Source organism: Solanum dulcamara, chromosome 5 (genome assembly GCF_947179165.1).
Source record: "Solanum dulcamara chromosome 5, daSolDulc1.2, whole genome shotgun sequence".
In the NCBI taxonomy this organism is placed as follows: domain Eukaryota; kingdom Viridiplantae; phylum Streptophyta; class Magnoliopsida; order Solanales; family Solanaceae; genus Solanum; species Solanum dulcamara.
Window position 1 is genome coordinate 61,731,337 of NC_077241.1, and position 18,662 is coordinate 61,749,998.

Below are 18,662 nucleotides of genomic sequence, written 5' to 3' on the forward strand. Positions count from 1 at the left end.
ATATTAAGTCTCTCGTACCCGTAATATTAGACAATGAGCAAGGCTTGTATTATTCTTGGGCTACCCTGTTCATCAATCTTGTTAGGGTTTATGATCTTTATGATCATTTGGTTCCACCCACGAAAGCGTTGGCTCTGGCTGCCAACACTACGACCAAGTCGGCTGATCCGGCTCTTTGAAAGCATTTGGACGTTGTTATATTGCAATGGATTTACACTATCATTGCTCCTGATCTTCTTCTAGCTATCCTCAAACGCAATGACATGACAGAGAGCGCGTGGAACCGTCTTGAATCTCTTTTTCAAGACAACAAAGCCTCTCGACCCACCCATCTTGAGGAGGACTTTACGAAGGCTGTTTTCGAAGGTTTCACCTCAATTGACAGTTATTGTAATTATTTACAATCTCTGGCGGACAGATTGGCTGATGTTAATGCTCTGGTGACTAATAATCGCCTGATTTTACGTCTTATCAGCTCCTTTCCGGAGGCGTATAGTGGTACGGTGGATTTTATACAAAATTAAGAGCCATTGCCCCTTGTTGTTCCAAGTTGAAAATGGCTGAGCATACCCTAAAGGCTCGCCAAGCTCGTGAAAATGGTGTGTCCAGAAGTCGGGCCAATAGCACTGCCATGGTTGCCGCACCTTCTTACTCTTCGAATGACTCCTCTACTAGCAACAAAAGAAATAACAATAATAAAAACAGGAACAATTCGAAATCAAATGGCAAAAAAAAGGCAGCTCAACAAAGCCCAAATGGACCCAGTCTAAGTCAGCCACCACATCAGTAGCACCAGTGGTAGCCACGTTATTAAGGCCCACCACCATAGTGACATCCGAGGTGGCAGCCTAGTTGGGGAGGTTGGTGTAACATCCCCTAAAAACGTTGTCTACGATGTTTCAATTCTTGCCTAAAAGTAACCACAAGTTCATTACCTACAACTTTTGTGAGACCATATTTTAAGTTTCGAAGGTTATGTAGGTCAAATAAATTAATTGTTGTAAGACAGAATGTTGTGACGGAAAGGAGTGTTTATAGAAGAAAATTCATATCTCACTGTAGGTTTATCAAAATTGGTTGATTCTTGAACGATATGAAACTAGACTTCTATATCTACAATTCTTATGAAGACACCAAATCCTAATAAGGAATTTATCTTATTCAAACGCAGCTCCGAAAAAGAGTTTTTTGTTAAAAAGAACTCATCTCACCTACCATGGAAAGATCTAGATACATTTGATATCACTCATGACATAAATTATCCTCCATTTAACATCATCTATTACATCAATATATTCCATTAAATTTTCAGATATTTCTTTATAATTATTTTATTTATTGTTAGGTCCCTCTTTCCCACTTATAAATACCCACCTTATTTCCTCATTTTATTCATCAAACCTTCTCAAGCAAGTCTTCTCTCTATACACTTCTTTACACATTCTCAAATATAGTTGTAGTTCTTAGTAGTGAAGAAATACTATTCTGGTGATTCATATAATCCGGGTAGTACACAAAATGTTCCGATGGGGAGAAAAGTTAGGACTCAAGAGTGTTCATTAAGTCTTTCGGTTCTCACTAAAGCTTCGGATTCCAGGTATGTAAGGTTTCAATGAGAGTATTCCTTCCACTCTCATGTCTAAATTATTTTGATTATATGATAAATTATGTTTATTTTCTTTAAGCTTTACTCTAAGTTATGTGAGTGTTTATCCATGGATTCTTCCACCCATGTAGTCCAAAAACTCTTTCAATTAAGTCTCTTGGTTTCAAGTAATACTTTCTAATGGAAAATTCTTATTTTTACTTAATAGTATGAATCATGGTTAAACTAATAATTATTAGTCTATTTTGATGTAACATAATTTCATATGTATGAATTGATGGTTTGCAAGTAATTTCTCTATTTATCTATTTAAAGATTCTTGAAATTCATGGTGGGTTGTTTAAAGCATGATATTTAATTAATGGATTTCAAAGTATTTATGCATATTATTTACATACATGTTTGCAAGTTTAAATGATTTGAACCCACCTAGTTTTACTATATCTTCAAAGAAGTTTGACTTGAAAGCCTTGACTCCAAATAAATGTTTATGAAAGCAATATCTATGATCAAAAGGGAGTCTTATGAAATGAAAGAATGATGAAATGATATGAATAATGGATTCTTTATGCAATAAGGACAATTCTTGCATATTTGAATTACCAAATGTTTTAATGAGCTATTCTACCGAATATGATGTTTGAATTCTCAAGTTATATGCTATGAATATTTTGAAGTATTAAACTATTCCGTGGGATTGACTTAGCACCGAATGGGGCATTGAGGTGGGATTCGGTAAGGGAATCCTAGTAGCAACCCCTTGTCTCATTAACTATGTGCCAACATAAGAGCCCTTGTAGGCTTAGGCTAATGGATCCATAAATAACTCTTAAAGTTAAAGTTAAAGTAATAAATGAAGTTGACGGAGTTCTACCTGGCAAGTAGTCTCCCCGGTCAACGTAGGGGGTTATGTTGGATTCCATGTAATAGTTCGCATGGTCTTAAATGTCGGTTATGGTTAATTTCCCACAAAATAAATGTTTTAAAGGATATCTATATGATTTATTATGCATACATTAAATTATGTTACATATTACATAAATGTTTTAATGTTTCCTCAATGTTCATGCATTCTTACATACTTAGTACATTCAAAGTACTAACGCATTCTCTTTTGCCTATATGATATCACCATGTAGGGATCAATGCTCCTCCTCATTCTCCTCCACGTGGCTAGTTGAGACTTCGTTTGAAGACTACTTTTGGTGAGTTCCCATGTTTCGGGAATAATACTCCTTTATATTTCTAGCTTATGATATGTTGAGATATTTTACTATGGTATTTCTTCTATTATGATTAAGGGTGAGCTAGAAACTTGTCTTAGCCCCGTTAAATCTAATAGTTAGAGGTATTATTGGACATATGTAAGTTGAATATTTACTATTATGATTTCCGCTTCTTTATTTATCGTCATTACCTATGAAAGGCTAAAAGAATGCTAAGAGGATTCTTTGAGGTACTTTCGGGTTCCTCATTCGCCATTTCACGTCTAGTCCCTAGGCTTGGGTCGTGACAAACTTGATATCAGAGCCCGAGGTTTTGAATGATCCTTGGAATCCAACATACCGCGTCGAATAAGAGACTATGAGGCGTTTAGGAAAAATTTTACTTCTTTCAAATTCATGTCGTGCCTTAGAGTTTCCTAAGCTTTCCTTTAACTAACGACCCATTTCGTGTTCTCTAGATAATGACTCGTAGAAGACCACCTCAAAGAACAAGGGTTGACGATAAGAACCAAACTCCTTCGGTTCCCAATGCCCAACATCATGAGGATGGGGTAACCCATGCTGAGTTTCGTAGTATTATTACTTTGTTAGCTTAAGTCGTAGCCAACCAAGGGAATCTAGATGTTTCTCCTCCCCAAATGCAAAATCCAGCCTCTAAGATTCGGGATTTCCAAAGGATGAATCCGCCCGAGTTTGATGGTTCTAAACTAGATGAGGACCCTATGGAGTTCACTAATGAGGTGTACCAGATTGTGGCTATCATGGGTGTGCCACCAAATGAGAAGGCTGAGCTAGTGTCCTATCAACTCAAAGGTGTGGCTCGAGTGTGGTACGAATAATGGGTTGTTGAGAGGGATGAAGAAATAGGGTCAATAAGATGGGAAGAGTTCAAAGGTGCCTTCCTAGACTGCTTCTTCCCATTGGAGCTAAGGGAGGCCAAAATCCAAGAGTTCATCAACCTCCGTCAAGGGAGTATGAGCGTGAGGGAGTATGCTCTCAAATTCACTAAGTTGTCAAAGTATGCTCCCTTCATGGTCTCCGACCCAAGAGCTAGGATGAGCAAGTTTATTTCTGGTGTCTCAAGCTTGGTGTCCAAGGAGTGCAAAACGGCCATGTTGGTCAAGGAGATGGATATCTCTCGGTTAATGACTTACGCAGAACAAATTGAAGAAGAGAATCTTAGAGAGAGATCAAGGGGGTTCAAAAAGGCTAGAGTGGATGGTGGAGGGTTTAACCCTCCAAGGTCCGATCATGGTAACAATGGCAAAGGCCAAGGTGGGCAACGATTTGTGGGACAAGGTTCCACCAATACTCCTCCTCCAAAGTTCAACAAGGACAAGAGTGGTAAACCATTGATTCCAAGAGAGAATGTTGCTACTCAAACTTTCCCCGCTTGCAAGAAGTGTGGAAGGACTCACAAAGGGGAATGCTTAGCTGGCTCCAATGCATGCTTTAAGTGTGGCAAGCTGGGCCACCATGCTAAGGATTGTAGAGATGGTGGTGGTAGGACTCAAGGCCAAATTGCTCTTAGTCAACAAGTCCAAGGAGGTGTCCAATGCACCAACCACTTTTACGCCTTACATGGGAGACAAGAGGTTGAGGATGCACCCAATGTCATTACTAGTATGTTAAAGGTCTTTTCTTTTGATGTGTATGCACTATTAGATCCGGGTGAAAATTTATCTTTTGTTACTCCATTCCTTGCTAATAGATTTGATGTTTTACCTGAAATGTTATTAAAGCTCTATTTAGTGTCTACCCCCGTTGGTGAGTCAGTTATTGCTAGAAAGGTCTATAGGGGTTGCCTTGTGTCTATCTTGTACAAAGTTATTCCTTGTGATCTTGTTGAACTTGATATGATAGATTTCGATGTCATTATTGGGATGGATTGATTACATGCATCTTATGCTTCCATAGATTGTAGGAATCGTCTAGTCAAATTCTAATTTCCAAATGAGCCTGTTATTGAATGGTAGGGTCATGATTCAGTGGTGAAGGGTCAGTTTATTTCTTATCTTAAGGCCCGCAAAGTGATTTCTAAGGGATGTATTTACCATATTATGAGGGTTAGGGATGTCAACTCCAAAAGTCCTCCTCTTGAGTCGGTTCCTATAGTCAATGAATTCTCTGATGTCTTTCCCAAAGACTTTTCCGGTGTCCCTCCCGAAAGGGAAGTTGATTTTGGTATTGATATCCTCCCCGATACCCAACCTATCTCTATTCCTCCTTACTGTATGGCCCCGGCAGAATTGAAAGAGTTGAAGGAACAATTAAAGGACTTATTAGAGAAGGGGTTCATAAGACCAAGTATTTCGCCATAGGGTGCTCCTGTTTTATTTGTGAGAAAGAAGGATGGGTCACTTCGAATGTGCATAGACTACCGGCAATTAAATAAGATGACCATTAAGAACAAGTATCCACTCCCTAGAATAGATGACTTGTTTGATCAATTGCAAGGGGCAAGTCACTTCTCCAAGATCGACCTTTGGTCCGGCTATCACCAACTACGGGTGAGGGAGTGTGATATTCCCAAAACAGCCTTCCGAACAAGGTATGGTCACTATGAGTTTGTGGTGATGAGTTTTGGGTTAACGAATGCACCGGCGGTGTTTATGAACTTGATGAATAGGGTGTTCAAACCGTACCTTGATACCTTTGTGGTGGTTTTCATTGATGATATTTTAATTTACTCTCGGGGTGAGGAAGAACATAAAACTCACTTGAGAGTTGTGCTTCAAACATTAAGGGATAGGCAATTATTTGCAAAATTTAGTAAGTGTGAATTTTGGTTAAAGGAGGTAGCATTTCTTGGTCATGTAGTGTCCGGTAATAGGATCAAGGTTGATCCTAAGAAAATAGAGGCAGTCAAAAATTGGCCTAGACCATTATCTCCTTCAAACATTAGAAGCTTCTTAGGTCTAGCCAGGTTCTATAGAAGGTTCGTCAAAGGCTTTTCTTCCATCTCATCTCCTATGACAAAATTGACCCAAAAGAAATCCAAATTCATATGGATAGATGAGTGTGAGAAGAGTTTCCAGACCTTAAAAGATCGACTTACCTCTGCTCCTATTTTGACTCTCCAGAAGGATTAGAAGGGTTTGTAGTTTATTGTGATGCTTCAAAGATTGGTTTAGGTTGTGTCTTAATGCAAAACGGTAAGGTCATAGCCTATGCTTCTAGGCAATTAAAGGTACATGAGTGTAACTACCCTACCCATGACCTTGAATTGGCGGCCATTGTTTTTGCTTTGAAGATTTGGAGGCATTACCTCTATGGGGTGCATGTGGATGTGTATACTGATCATAAAAGTCTTCAATATGTGTTCACCCAAAAGGACCTTAATCTAAGGCAAATGAGGTGACTAGAACTCCTTAAAGAATATGACATGAGTGTGCACTATCATCCGGGTAAAGCTAATATGGTTGCTGATGCACTTAGTAGAGTATCTATGGGGAGTGTGGCCCATGTGGATGAAAGGAAGAGGGAGTTGGTGAAAGATGTTCACCGATTGGCTAGATTAGGGATGAAGTTGTGTGGTACTAATGATGGGGGTATGGTTGTTCAAAATAGGTCTGAATCCTCTTTGGTGGTGGATGTTAAATCCAAGCAAGATCTTGACCCAAAGTTTATCGAGTTAAAGAAGTTGGTAAAGGAAAAGAAGATAGAGGTCTTTTCCCAAGGGGGAGATGGGGTACTATACTATCAAGGTCGGATATGTGTTCCAAATGTTGATGGCCTAAGGAGTTTGATCATAATAGAGGCTCATAATTCTACATACTTTATTCATCCCGGTTCAATGAAAATGTACCGAGACTTAAAGGAGTTGTATTGGTGGGGTGGCATGAAGAAGGACATAGCAAGGTTTGTGTCCGAATGTACGAATTGCCAACAAGTGAAGGCCGAAAATCAAAGGTCGGGTGACCTAGCCCAAGATATTGAAATCCCAACTTGAAAGTGGGAAGATGTGAATATGGATTTTGTAGTGGGTTTGCCTCATACCCGAAAGCGTCATGACTCGATTTGGGTAATTGTTGATAGAATGACTAAGTCAGCTCACTTCCTACCGGTTAAAACTTCCTATAGTGCCGAAGACTATGCCAAGTTGTATATTCGAGAGTTGGTGAGATTGCATGGTGTGCCGTTATCTATTATTTCGGATCGTGGTACCCAATTCACTTCTTACTTCTGGAGATCATTTCAAAAAGGCCTCGGTACTAAGGTAAAATTAAGCACAACATTCCATCCTCAAACAAATGGGCAAGCCGAAAAGACGATTCAAACACTAGAGGATATGTTAAGGGCTTGTTGTTGGAGTTTAAAGGAAATAGGGATGATCATCTACCGCTCATCGAGTTTGCCTATAATAATAGTTACCACTCAAGTATTGAGATGGCGCCATTTGAGGCTTTGTATGGGAGACGATGTAGATCACCGGTTGGTTGGTTCGAAGTAGGCGAGATGACCTTGTTGGGCCCCGATTTGGTACTTGATACTCTGGAGAAGGTGAAGATTATTAGAGAAAGGTTGAAGACGACTCAAAGTTGTCAAAAATCCTATTCTGACATTAGAAGATGGGATCTTGAGTTTAATGTGGACGATTGGGTGTATCTGAAGGTTTCACCCATGAAAGGTGTGGTTCGATTTGGTAAGAAAGGGAAATTGAGCCCTAGGTATGTAGGGCCTTATAGAATTGTGAGACGTGTTGGTAAGGTTGCATATGAGTTGGAATTATCATTGGAAATGGCCATGGTTCATCCGGTGTTTCACGTGTCTATGTTGAAAAAAATTGTGGGTGATCCTAGTTCCATTGTACCTATGGGAGTAGTGAATATTGAAGAAAACTTGACCTATGAAGAAGTTCCTGTGGAAATTTTGGACCGGCAGGTTAAGAGATTGAGGAACAAAGAAGTTGCATCTGTTAAAGTCCTTTGGAGGAATCAACAAATAAAAAGTGCAACATCAGAAGCGGAAGCGGATATGATTAAGAGATACCCTCATTTTTTCCCTTCTACCCAAACCTAAGGTATTAAGTTGTCCTTGCTCAATTACTTATCCTTGTATCTCAACTTTTCTTGTCATATGCTTGAAAAATTATAAAATATGTTTTAAACGATGTTTTAAATTACACTATTGCATTAATGATGGGTTTTTGGTTTACATTCTACTCTACTCAAGCTAAGTCTTTCCTCATTCTAGGACGAATGTTTCCAAGGGGAGATAATGTAACATCCCCTAAAAACGTTGTCTACGATGTTTCAATTCTCGCCTAAAAATAATACAGTCTCTATATTTTGGGCATAACTTTCAATAGGGTTGTCCAAATTGGGTGATTCAAATTTCTGAGTAACCACAAGTTCATTACCTACAACTTTTGTGAGATATTTTAAGTTTCGAAGGTTATGTAGGTCAAATAAATTAATTGTTGTAAGACAGAATGTTGTCACAGAAAGGAGTATTTATAGAAGAAAATTCATATCTCACTGTAGGTTTATCCAAATTAGTTGATTCTTGAACGATATAAAACTAGACTTCTATATCTACAATTCTTATGAGACACCAAATCCTAATAAGGAATTTATCTTATTCAAACACAGCTCCGAAAAAGAGTATTCTGTTAAAAGGAACTCATCTCACCTACCATGGAAAGATCTAGATACATTTGATATCACTCATGACATAAATTATCCTCCATTTAACATCATCCATGACATCAATATATTCCATTAAATTTTCAGATATTTCTTTATAATTATTTTATTTATTGTTAGGTCCCTCTTTCTCACCTATAAATATCCACCTTATTTCCTTATTTTATTCATCAAACTTTCTCAATCAAGTCTTCTCTCTATACACTTCTTTACACATTCTCAAATATAGTTTTAGTTCTTAGTAGTGAAGAAATACTATTCTGGTGATTCATATAATCCGGGTAGTACACAAAATGTTCCGATGGAGAGAAAAGTTAGAACTCAAAAGTGTTCATTAAGTCTTTCGGTTCTCACTAAAGCTTCGGATTCCAGGTATGTAAGGTTTCAATGAGAGTATTCCTTCCACTCTCATGTCTAAATTATTTTGATTATATGATAAATTATGTTTATTTTCTTTAAGCTTTACTCTAAGTTATGTGAGTGTTTATCCATGGGTTCTTCCACCATGTAGTCCAAAAACTCTTTCAATTAACTCTCTTGGTTTCAAGTAATACTTTCTAATGGAAAATTCTTATTTTTACTTAATAGTATGAATCATGGTTAAACTAATGATTATTAGTCTATTTTGATGTAACATAATTTCATATGTATGAATTGATGGTTTGCAAGTAATTTCTCTATTTATCTATTTAAAGGTTCTTGAAATTCATGGTGGGTTGTTTAAAGCATGATATTTAATTAATGGATTTCAAAGTATTTATGCATATTATTTACATACATGTTTGCAAGTTTAAATGATTTGAACCCACCTAGTTTTACTATATCTTCAAAGAAGTTTGACTTGAAAGCCTTGACTCCAAATGAATGTTTATGAAAGCAATATCTATGATCAAAAGGGAGTCTTATGAAATGAAAGAATGATGAAATGATATGAATAATGGATTCTTTATGCAATAAGGACAATTCTTGCATATTTGAATTACCAAATGTTTTAATGAGCTATTCTACCGAATATGATGTTTGAATTCTCAAGTTATATGCTATGAATATTTTGAAGTATTAAACTATTCTGTGGGATTGACTTAGCACCGAATGGGGCATTGAGGTGGGATTCAGTAAGGGAATCCTAGTAGCAACCCCTTGTCTCATTAACTATGTGCCAACATAAGAGCCCTTGTAGGCTTAGGCTAATGGATCCATAAATAGCCCTTAAAGTTAAAGTTAAAGTAATAAATGAAGTTGACGGAGTTCTACCTGGCAAGTAGTCTCCCCGGCCAACGTAGGGGGTTATGTTGGATTCAATGTAATAGTTTGCATGGTCTTAAATGTCGGTTATGGTTAATTTCCCACAAAATGAATGTTTTAAAGGATATCTATATGATTTATTATGCATACATTAAATTATGTTACATATTACATAAATGTTTTAATGTTTCCTCAATGTTCATGCATCCTTACATACTTAGTACATTCAAAGTAATAACGCATACTCTTTTGCCTATATGATATCACCATGTAGGGATCAGTGCTCCTCCTCGTTCTCCTCCATGTGGCTAGTTGAGACTTCGTTTGAAGACTACTTTTGATGAGTTCCCATGTTCCGGGAACAATACTCCTTTATATTTCTAGCTTATGATATGTTGAGATATTTTACTATGGTATTTCTTCTATTATGATTAAGGGTGAGCTAGGGACTTGTCTTAGCCCCATTAAATCTAATAGTTAGAGGTATTATTGGACATATGTAAGTTGAATATTTACTATTATGATTTCCGCTTCTTCATTTATCGTCATTACCTATAAAAGGCTAAAAGAATGCTAAGAGGCTTGTTTGAGGTACTTTCGGGTTCCTCATTCATCATGTCACGTCTAGGCCCTAGGTTTGGGTCGTGACAGTTGGACAGTGCCTCCTTGCCCATTTCCTGCATTCCAGTGGCAACCAAGGCCCAACCTAGGGGCCCAACGCCCTTCAACCTAGGCCAGGCATACTTGGGCCCAGACCTCAATCTTTTAATGCTCTTGTACTTACTATTCCTAGCTACACACCCACCGATATTGAGACCGCTATGCATGCTCTTCCCTTTTCTCAATCTGATGGGAACTACTACATGTATACCGGTGCTACATCTCACATGACGGCGGATGCAGGTATTCTCTCTTCTTATTTTAATTCAAGCAATAAGCATCATAACATTATTGTCGGTAGTGGTCATTTAATTCCAATTATTGGTCACGATCACACTATTTTACCCCCTCCCTATCCACCATTTACCTTAAACAATGTGTTACATGCTCCAAAACTCATCAAAAATCTAGTCTCAGTTCGTAAGTTTACCACATATAATATGGTTTCTATATCATTTGACCCTTTTGGTTTCTCTGTTAATGACTTACAGACGAGGAACAGACTAATGAGAGTGATAGCACCGGAGACTTATATCCACTTTTCTCCAACTCTCAAGTCGTATCTTTCACCAATCAATCTGCTTTTACTGCTTTGCCTTCGGATATTTGGCACAATCGTCTAGATCACCCTGAAGATAATATACTTAAGTCTCTTTGTAGTAAAAATTTTATTGATTGTAATAAGGCTTGTAAAATTTTTTGTTCTTCTTGTCCTCTTGGGAAATATTCTAAGCTACCTTTTTATGATTCGATTTTATATACTTTTCTTCCGTTCAATATTATTCATAGTGATCTTTGGACTTCTCCCATTGTTAGTACTTCCGGCCATTGTTAGTATTTTCTTTTTCTTGATGACTATAGTAAGTTTCTGTGAACATTTCTTATTGTCAAGAAATCTCAAGTCAAACACCTTTTCTTAATTTTTCATACTTTAGTCAAAACTCAATTTGACCGTAATATTAAGACGTTTCAGTGTGACAATGGTACGGAATACATAAATGGAACTTTTATGAAATTTTTTGAGAAACATGGCATGCTTTTCCGTCTTTCATGCCCTCATACATCTCCTCAAAAAGACAAGGCCGAAAGACACATAAAATCCATCAATAATATCATCCAAACTCTTCTTGCTCATGAATCCATGCCACTATCCTTTTGGCATCATGCACTCTCCATGGCCACATATCTTCTCAACATCCTTCCTTCAAAGGTATTGAATAACCAATCACCCGCTCAAATCTTATATCAAAGTGATCCAGATTATTTGGATTTGCGTGTTTTTGGTTGCTTATGTTTCCCATTATTCCCCTCATCTACTATTCATAAATTACAAAAAAGGTCCACTCCTTGTTCTTATTTAGGTCCGGCTCCTAATCATCGTGTTTCAAAATGCTATAACATGTTGAGTGGTAAAATCATAATCTGTCGTCATGTTCGTTTTGTTGAAACTGAATTTTCATTCTCCAAACTTCACAAAATAAAACATTCAGATTATGATATTTTTAGTGACACTATTAATTCTCATTTAATATATCATTTGTCACAAAATTCCACTCAACCTACATTGCAAACTAACCCACCTAATCAACCGGATCAACCTGTGCAGCCCAAAACAAATTCAGCCTCTCTTCCTCAATCTGGGTCGCAGTCTCACACGAGCCCAGATCACACCTCACCTCATGCTGCTTCTCCTACACCCAGCCCAGCTATCTTGACCCCTCCTCACACCACTTCTAGGCCTACTAACCCCATTTCACACCACATGACCACTTGTGCATCTAACGACATATTTAAATCCAACCCTAAATACTCTTTCAACTACCACACTACGATCACTACTGATATTTCTCCTATCCCAAAAAATTCTGTTAGTGCGCTTCGTGATCATAATTAGAAAAGTACAATGTTAGATGAATTTAATGCTTTAATTGAAAATAAGACTTGGGAATTAGTGCCTAGGCCACCTAATGTGAATGTTATTCGGTCTATGTGGATTTTTTGTCATAAACATAATTCTGACAGTTCTTTTGAGCATTACAAAGCTCGTCTTGTTGGTAACGGAAATACACAATAGCAGGGCATTGATTGTGATGAAACGTTTAGCCCCGTGGTTAAACTAGCTACTATTAGAGCAGTTATCAGCATTGCTCTCTCTAAATCTTGGCCCATTCATCAAATGGATGTCAAGAATGCTTTCTTACATGGTCGTCTCAATGAAACATTTTATATGCATCAACCCATGGGTTTCCGTAGCAAACAATTTTCAGACTATGTTTGCCTTCTAAAAAAGTCTTTGTACGGGTTAAAACAAGCTCCTCAGGCTTGATACCAAAGATTTGCTGATTTTGTGGCTATCATTGGGTTCTCATAGTAAGTCAGATCACTCTTTATTCGTTTATAAGAATGGTTCTGCTATTACTTATATTATGTTATATGTGGATGACATTATTCTTACAGCTTCTTCTGACCATCTTCGTAAGCATATTATGGCTCTCTTGTCTTCTGAATTTGCTATGAAAGATCTTGGTCATCTGAGTTTCTTCTTGGATATTTCTGTCACCCGTAATACTCACAGTGTCTTCTTATCTCAGACACAATATGCTACAAAAATTATTGAACATGCCGGAATGTCTAACTGCAATCCCTGTCCTATTCCTGTTGATACTAAGTCCAAACTTAGTGCAACTGCAGATACTCTGTATGATGAACCGACTATGTATCGTAGTCTTGCAGGTGCTCTTCAGTATCTCACATTCACTCGGTCAGACATTTCATATGCCGTGCAGAAGGTCTGTCTTTATATGCACGCTCCGACTAATGAGCACATGCGTGCCCTCAAGCGTATTATACGCTATCTTCAAGGTACTTTAACCCATGGTTTGCATTTGTACAAATCCTTAGTTAATCGACTTATCGCTTATACAGATGCTCTTTGGGGTGGTTGTCCTAACACCCATCGTTCCACTTCTGGATATTGTGTTTTTCTTGGAGATAATCTGGTCTCTTGGTCTTCCAAACGACAACCTACTCTCTCCCGTAGTAGTGCAGAGGCGGAGTACAGGGGCGTTGCTAATGTTGTTTTTGATTCATGCTAGATTCGAAACCTACTATTAGAGTTGCATAGTCCCATTCAAAAGGCTACCCTAGTTTATTGTGACAATGTGAGTGCGATATACTTATCCGGCAACCCAATTCAACATCAATGCACTAAACACATTGAGATGGATATTCACTTCGTTTGTGAGAAAGTGGCTCGTGGCGAAGTACGTGTGCTTCATGTGTCGTCCCGTTATGAAATTGCTGATATTTTCACAAAAGGGCTTTCGCGCATTTTATTTAATGATTTTCGGGACAGTCTAAGCATACGAGAACCTCCCGCTTCGACTGAGGGGATGTGTTAAAATATGTTAAAATATATTATGTCTTTAATAATATATTTTGAATATATTCTAATTAATATTGTACTTTTGTATTTATAGCAAACATATGTTAGAATATGTTAAAATATATTGTGCCTTTAATAATATATTTTGAATAAATTCTAATTAATAATGTACTTTTGTATTTATAACAAGCGTATATTTAGGTTCCTTAATTTTAACTATTAGTATCAATCTTTGTATTTAGCATATCTTATAATTTGTATATAGTGACCAAGTTCAATGAAATTAAACAAGAAATTCAATTCCTTCAATCAAACCATCTAAAGTGCTTTGTTTCCTTCCATCTGGAGTTATATGCTCAACTATTTCTAAAAGAAGGGGGGGGGGGGGGGGTGATCCCATTGGAACTCTTATAAATTAAGTTTCAACCTTGTATTAGTCGATAAGGTTGGCCTTCGGTACTTTGGTTTTTAAGAATTTCGGTACGGTTTTTAGATTTTTAATGGGATATATCGAATACAAAATTGAAATTAATTCGGTTTAAATTCTGTTTGATTCTTTAGTATGAGCCTTGATATAATGATTCTTTCTACCTAAACAAGTGGGTTGTTTTCAATTTAGTGTGTAGTACTTGTTTTGTATTTTTCTCAAGATCTGGGTTTACGTACCTTGTATTTGGCACTTTTGAGATAGATTCTTTCTGTTGTTCCTCGTCTAATTTCTTATATCATGTTGAGCTTTTTAAGTCTAATATTCCTAAAATCACCTTTAGTGGTGGCAAATGTTTCACATTTGGACGGGTTGAAAATGGGTCAATATAAAATGATTAATAATTTAATTCGTTTATAGTTCATATGGGTATAAATAAGCTGAATAACAAATAGGTTGGGTAAATATACATTAATCCATATTTACTCATATATTCATCAGTAAATAGTATTCTACTTTAGAATTTTAATATGGAAAAAATATTTCAATCTTTATTTGAATGAAAAATGTTAAAAATATTTTATTTAATTTTATTATATTATAAAAGTCAAAAAAAAAAAACTATAACTTTTCAAAATAAAATAAATTTACGTAATAACAAGGGAAAAATATTTTTAATTTCAAAGTAAATGAATATGTGCATTTTAAGAGTAAATATTAGCAATATCAATACTTAATACATGATTTGCTTACTTTACACTATTATTTTTTTAAAAAAATATTTTCTAGCGTTTGGTTAGTGAATGTAAAATATTTTTTAGAAAATATATTTTATTTTTTGTTTGAGAGTAGAAAATATTTTTTAGGAAAATAGTTTCTAATCCGAATACCAACCCCGATAATCGATCTGGACCCAACTCTGACACTCGAATTAGGACACGATCTCAACCCCAACGATCGATCTGCGATTTGACCCCGACATTGGATCTGAGACCTAACTCCAACTCCTGATCCGAGATCCGACAATCAAACTGGGATCCGAACCTCGAGACTCGAATCGAGACATAACCCGACAATCGATCTGGAATCCAACCTCGAGACCCAACCAGGGACCTGACCCCGACCTCAACTCTGACACTTGAACCTGGACACTAACTTGATGATTTATTCGGAAATCGACCCCAACATCCAAGCTGGAACCTAATCCCCACTCCCGACATTTGAACTGGACTCGATCCAGCTGACACCCAACACCCATCCCCGATGACTATTCAAGACTCGATCTGGAATTCGAACTCGACATCTAAATTGAGACTCGATTTTCGAACTAGAACCCGATCCTAACAACCGATGTGGGACCGATCCCAATACCTAACATAAAACCTAACTTTTGAACTGAAATTCGACCCAGACACCCGACCTCAACGACCAATTCGAGACCTGAAATTAATTCAGTTCAGATTAAGTTTGATTCTTTAGTATTAGCCTGGTATAATGGTTCTTTCTAGCTAAACAAGTGTGTTGTTTTCAAATTTCAATTAATGTGTAGTAATTGTTTTGTATGTTTCTCAAGATCCAAGTTTACGTACCTTGTATTTGTCACATTTATGATTGTTTCTTGCTATTGTTCTTGCTGTCTAATTTCTTTTATCATATTGAGCTTTTTAAGTCCAATATTCCTAAAATCACCTTTAGTGCTGACAAATGATCGGGTTGGTTCAAAGTTGAGTGGTTAAAAGTTGGTTAATATAAAATAGATAATAATTGAACCTGTTTATATTTTATATGGCTAAAATTGAATTGGGTAACAAATAGATTGGGAAAGATATATGTTGACCCATATTACCCAAATTTTCATGAGAAAATAGTACTCTACTTTAGATTCAATATGGAGAAAAAATTTAATCTTTTTTTTGATGAAAAATTATTGAAAATACTTCATTTAGTTTTATTGTATCATAAAAATAAAAATAAAACATAACTTTTCAATATAAAATAAATTTATGTAATAAGAAGGGGAAAATATTTTTAATTTCAAAGTAAATGAATATTTACATTTTAGGAGCGTGCTTAATGCACTTTAAGGGGTCGTTTGGAGGGTGTATTAGGAGAAATAGTTTATGTATTATGTATGATATTATTTAGTACTATGTTTGACATGATTTTAGTCATATGTATAACTAACATATGTATTAGTTAAAAACCGTACATGGTATTATAGAGTATATAACTAATACCTTCCATTTGGTGGTATTAGTAATACATAGGATTTAATACCATGGGATAATATATGTAAAGAAAAAAATATCTCTCAAATCCTTCAAATCATTTGTTTTTTATTTTCTTTTTTTTATGTTTTATATTTTTAGTTTTGTGCTAATAAATTTATTTAAATAAATTAGCTTATAAATTTTATTATTTAGGGAGTTTGTTTGTTGCTAAATAATTAATATACTGTAAAGTAGATAAATAATTCATTAGTGTTATTTTACTGGAGTAACACATTCAAATTGATCAACATAAAGAAGGATATTGTATCATTAAAAAAATCTTCTCTTTGATTTGTAATAATATTTAATCAAACTTGGCAACAACATTGCCTAATTAAGTGATTTTGTTGATAGGGAAAAAAAATTCAATGACTTTGTTAGATAAATTCTCAAAGTTGAGTGACCTTTAAAAATATTAACTTCATATTAAAATCACAATTCACAATTTTTATGTGTAAGCGTAGATAATTTATTTGATTTTATTATTGTATATCGTCTTTTCGATTTTAAAAGTAGATGGTCTATCTTTATTAAATTGAAAATTGACGTTTTTTGAGTGATCAATTTATTAAGATGACAATTATTTACCATCAAATAATTCAAGTGAGAAAATAGCAAACATGACGATAAAATTGTTCTTCTCCTAGCTAGTTAGAAGCCCCTTCTCCCCCACCTCCACCTCCCCCCCCCCCAAAAAAAAGAATATTGTCCGACAGTTATCTACCTTGACTAAATTACATGAAATAGAAAATTCCATGATAATTCAAGGGTATAATCGAAAACAAGCTTTTTGTAGAGTTTTAAACCAAATACAAGATTATGTGGAATAGAATGAACCAAACACTTGATAAAAAATAATCTATGCATTACTAATCCCTGTGTTATTAATTTTTGTACCAAAACGACCCCTGAGGGATATCACACTACTAAAAAACTGTCAAAAAGCAACGGACTGCGATGCTTTTTGGTCAAAATCGATGGAAAAGTGACGCAGTGACTTCCATCATTTTTTTCCTCGACGCTTTTCAAAAAGCAATGAACTGCGTCGCAAATAACGAGGCAGTCCGTCGCTTGTTTGTATTTTTTTAAAAAAATATTTTTTCAGAAAAGTGACGGACTTCGTCTCTTTGTTCTTCATTGTTCTTCACTATGAAGAACAATGCGACGGACATGGAGACCTTGTCCGTCACTTTTTTTGGAATTATTTTTTAAAAAAATGTAGGAAAAGCGATGGACAAAAGGGCCCGTCCGTCGCTTTTTGCATTTTTTTGACAGCAGAAATCTGCAATTTCTGCTGCCCATCTTCACTATATTTTCATTTCAATTCTAATCAATATACTGCCCAACAATCAACAAAAAATGCTACACATATAATATAACATCCACAACTTAATAAAATATTTTAAAATATAAAAATAGTTGTTTAAAGACTATAAAATTGTTACAAAGTTAGTCAAATATTCCAAACTTTACAAAAATATTCGAAAACTAAGGGAGCAATGTAGTTAAGGAGTGGGGGCTATGCATTCTTACATACTAGCTACAAGCTATCATTTTACCACTCTTCCTCCTCGCTTGTTTTATTCTCATCAATATTCTCTCATTCTCCCTCCTCAGTTGTTTCATTTTCATCGTCCCATTCTTCCTCCTCGAATGATTCATCGCATTCTTCATCCTCATTTATTTCTTCCTCGATATTTGCCATTATCTCATCATCAAAAACTTCTTCTAATATGTGTTGAGGATGTTCTAGTATGGTTTTCTATTTAACATCAACTTGTTGTTGTATAAGTATGACATCATTTTGGTATGCCATATCTAACACATTTTCAATTTCAATTCTTCCCACATGCTTTGTCTTTATTACAATCCACCAATCACCATTGTCTCTACGCAACGGATATGGAGCATAATAGACTTACTTTGCATTTTGTGCAATGATAAAAGGATCATAACTTCTATATTGTCTAGTGTGCTTAAATTCAATTATGTTATGTTGTTGGTCCACCCTTGTGCCTCTATGTGATGGGTCAAACCACTTACACCGAAATAATATGATCCTTTTTGGCCAGCCTGAATACCTTACTTCAATAATCTCATGAATAACACCAAAATAGTCAATAGTTTGGCCAGAACCATCAACATCACCTTGTATATAGACATCGCTATTATTAGTTTTCCTAAACCTAGAAACT

The 18,662-nt window shown here is 35.9% G+C and overlaps 1 pseudogene; it reads left to right on the plus strand.

Annotated features, from left to right (window-relative positions):
- Positions 1 to 10,546: 10,546 nt before the first annotated feature.
- LOC129890649 (uncharacterized mitochondrial protein AtMg00810-like) lies at positions 10,547 to 13,786 on the plus strand (annotated as a pseudogene).
- Positions 13,787 to 18,662: the final 4,876 nt, after the last annotated feature.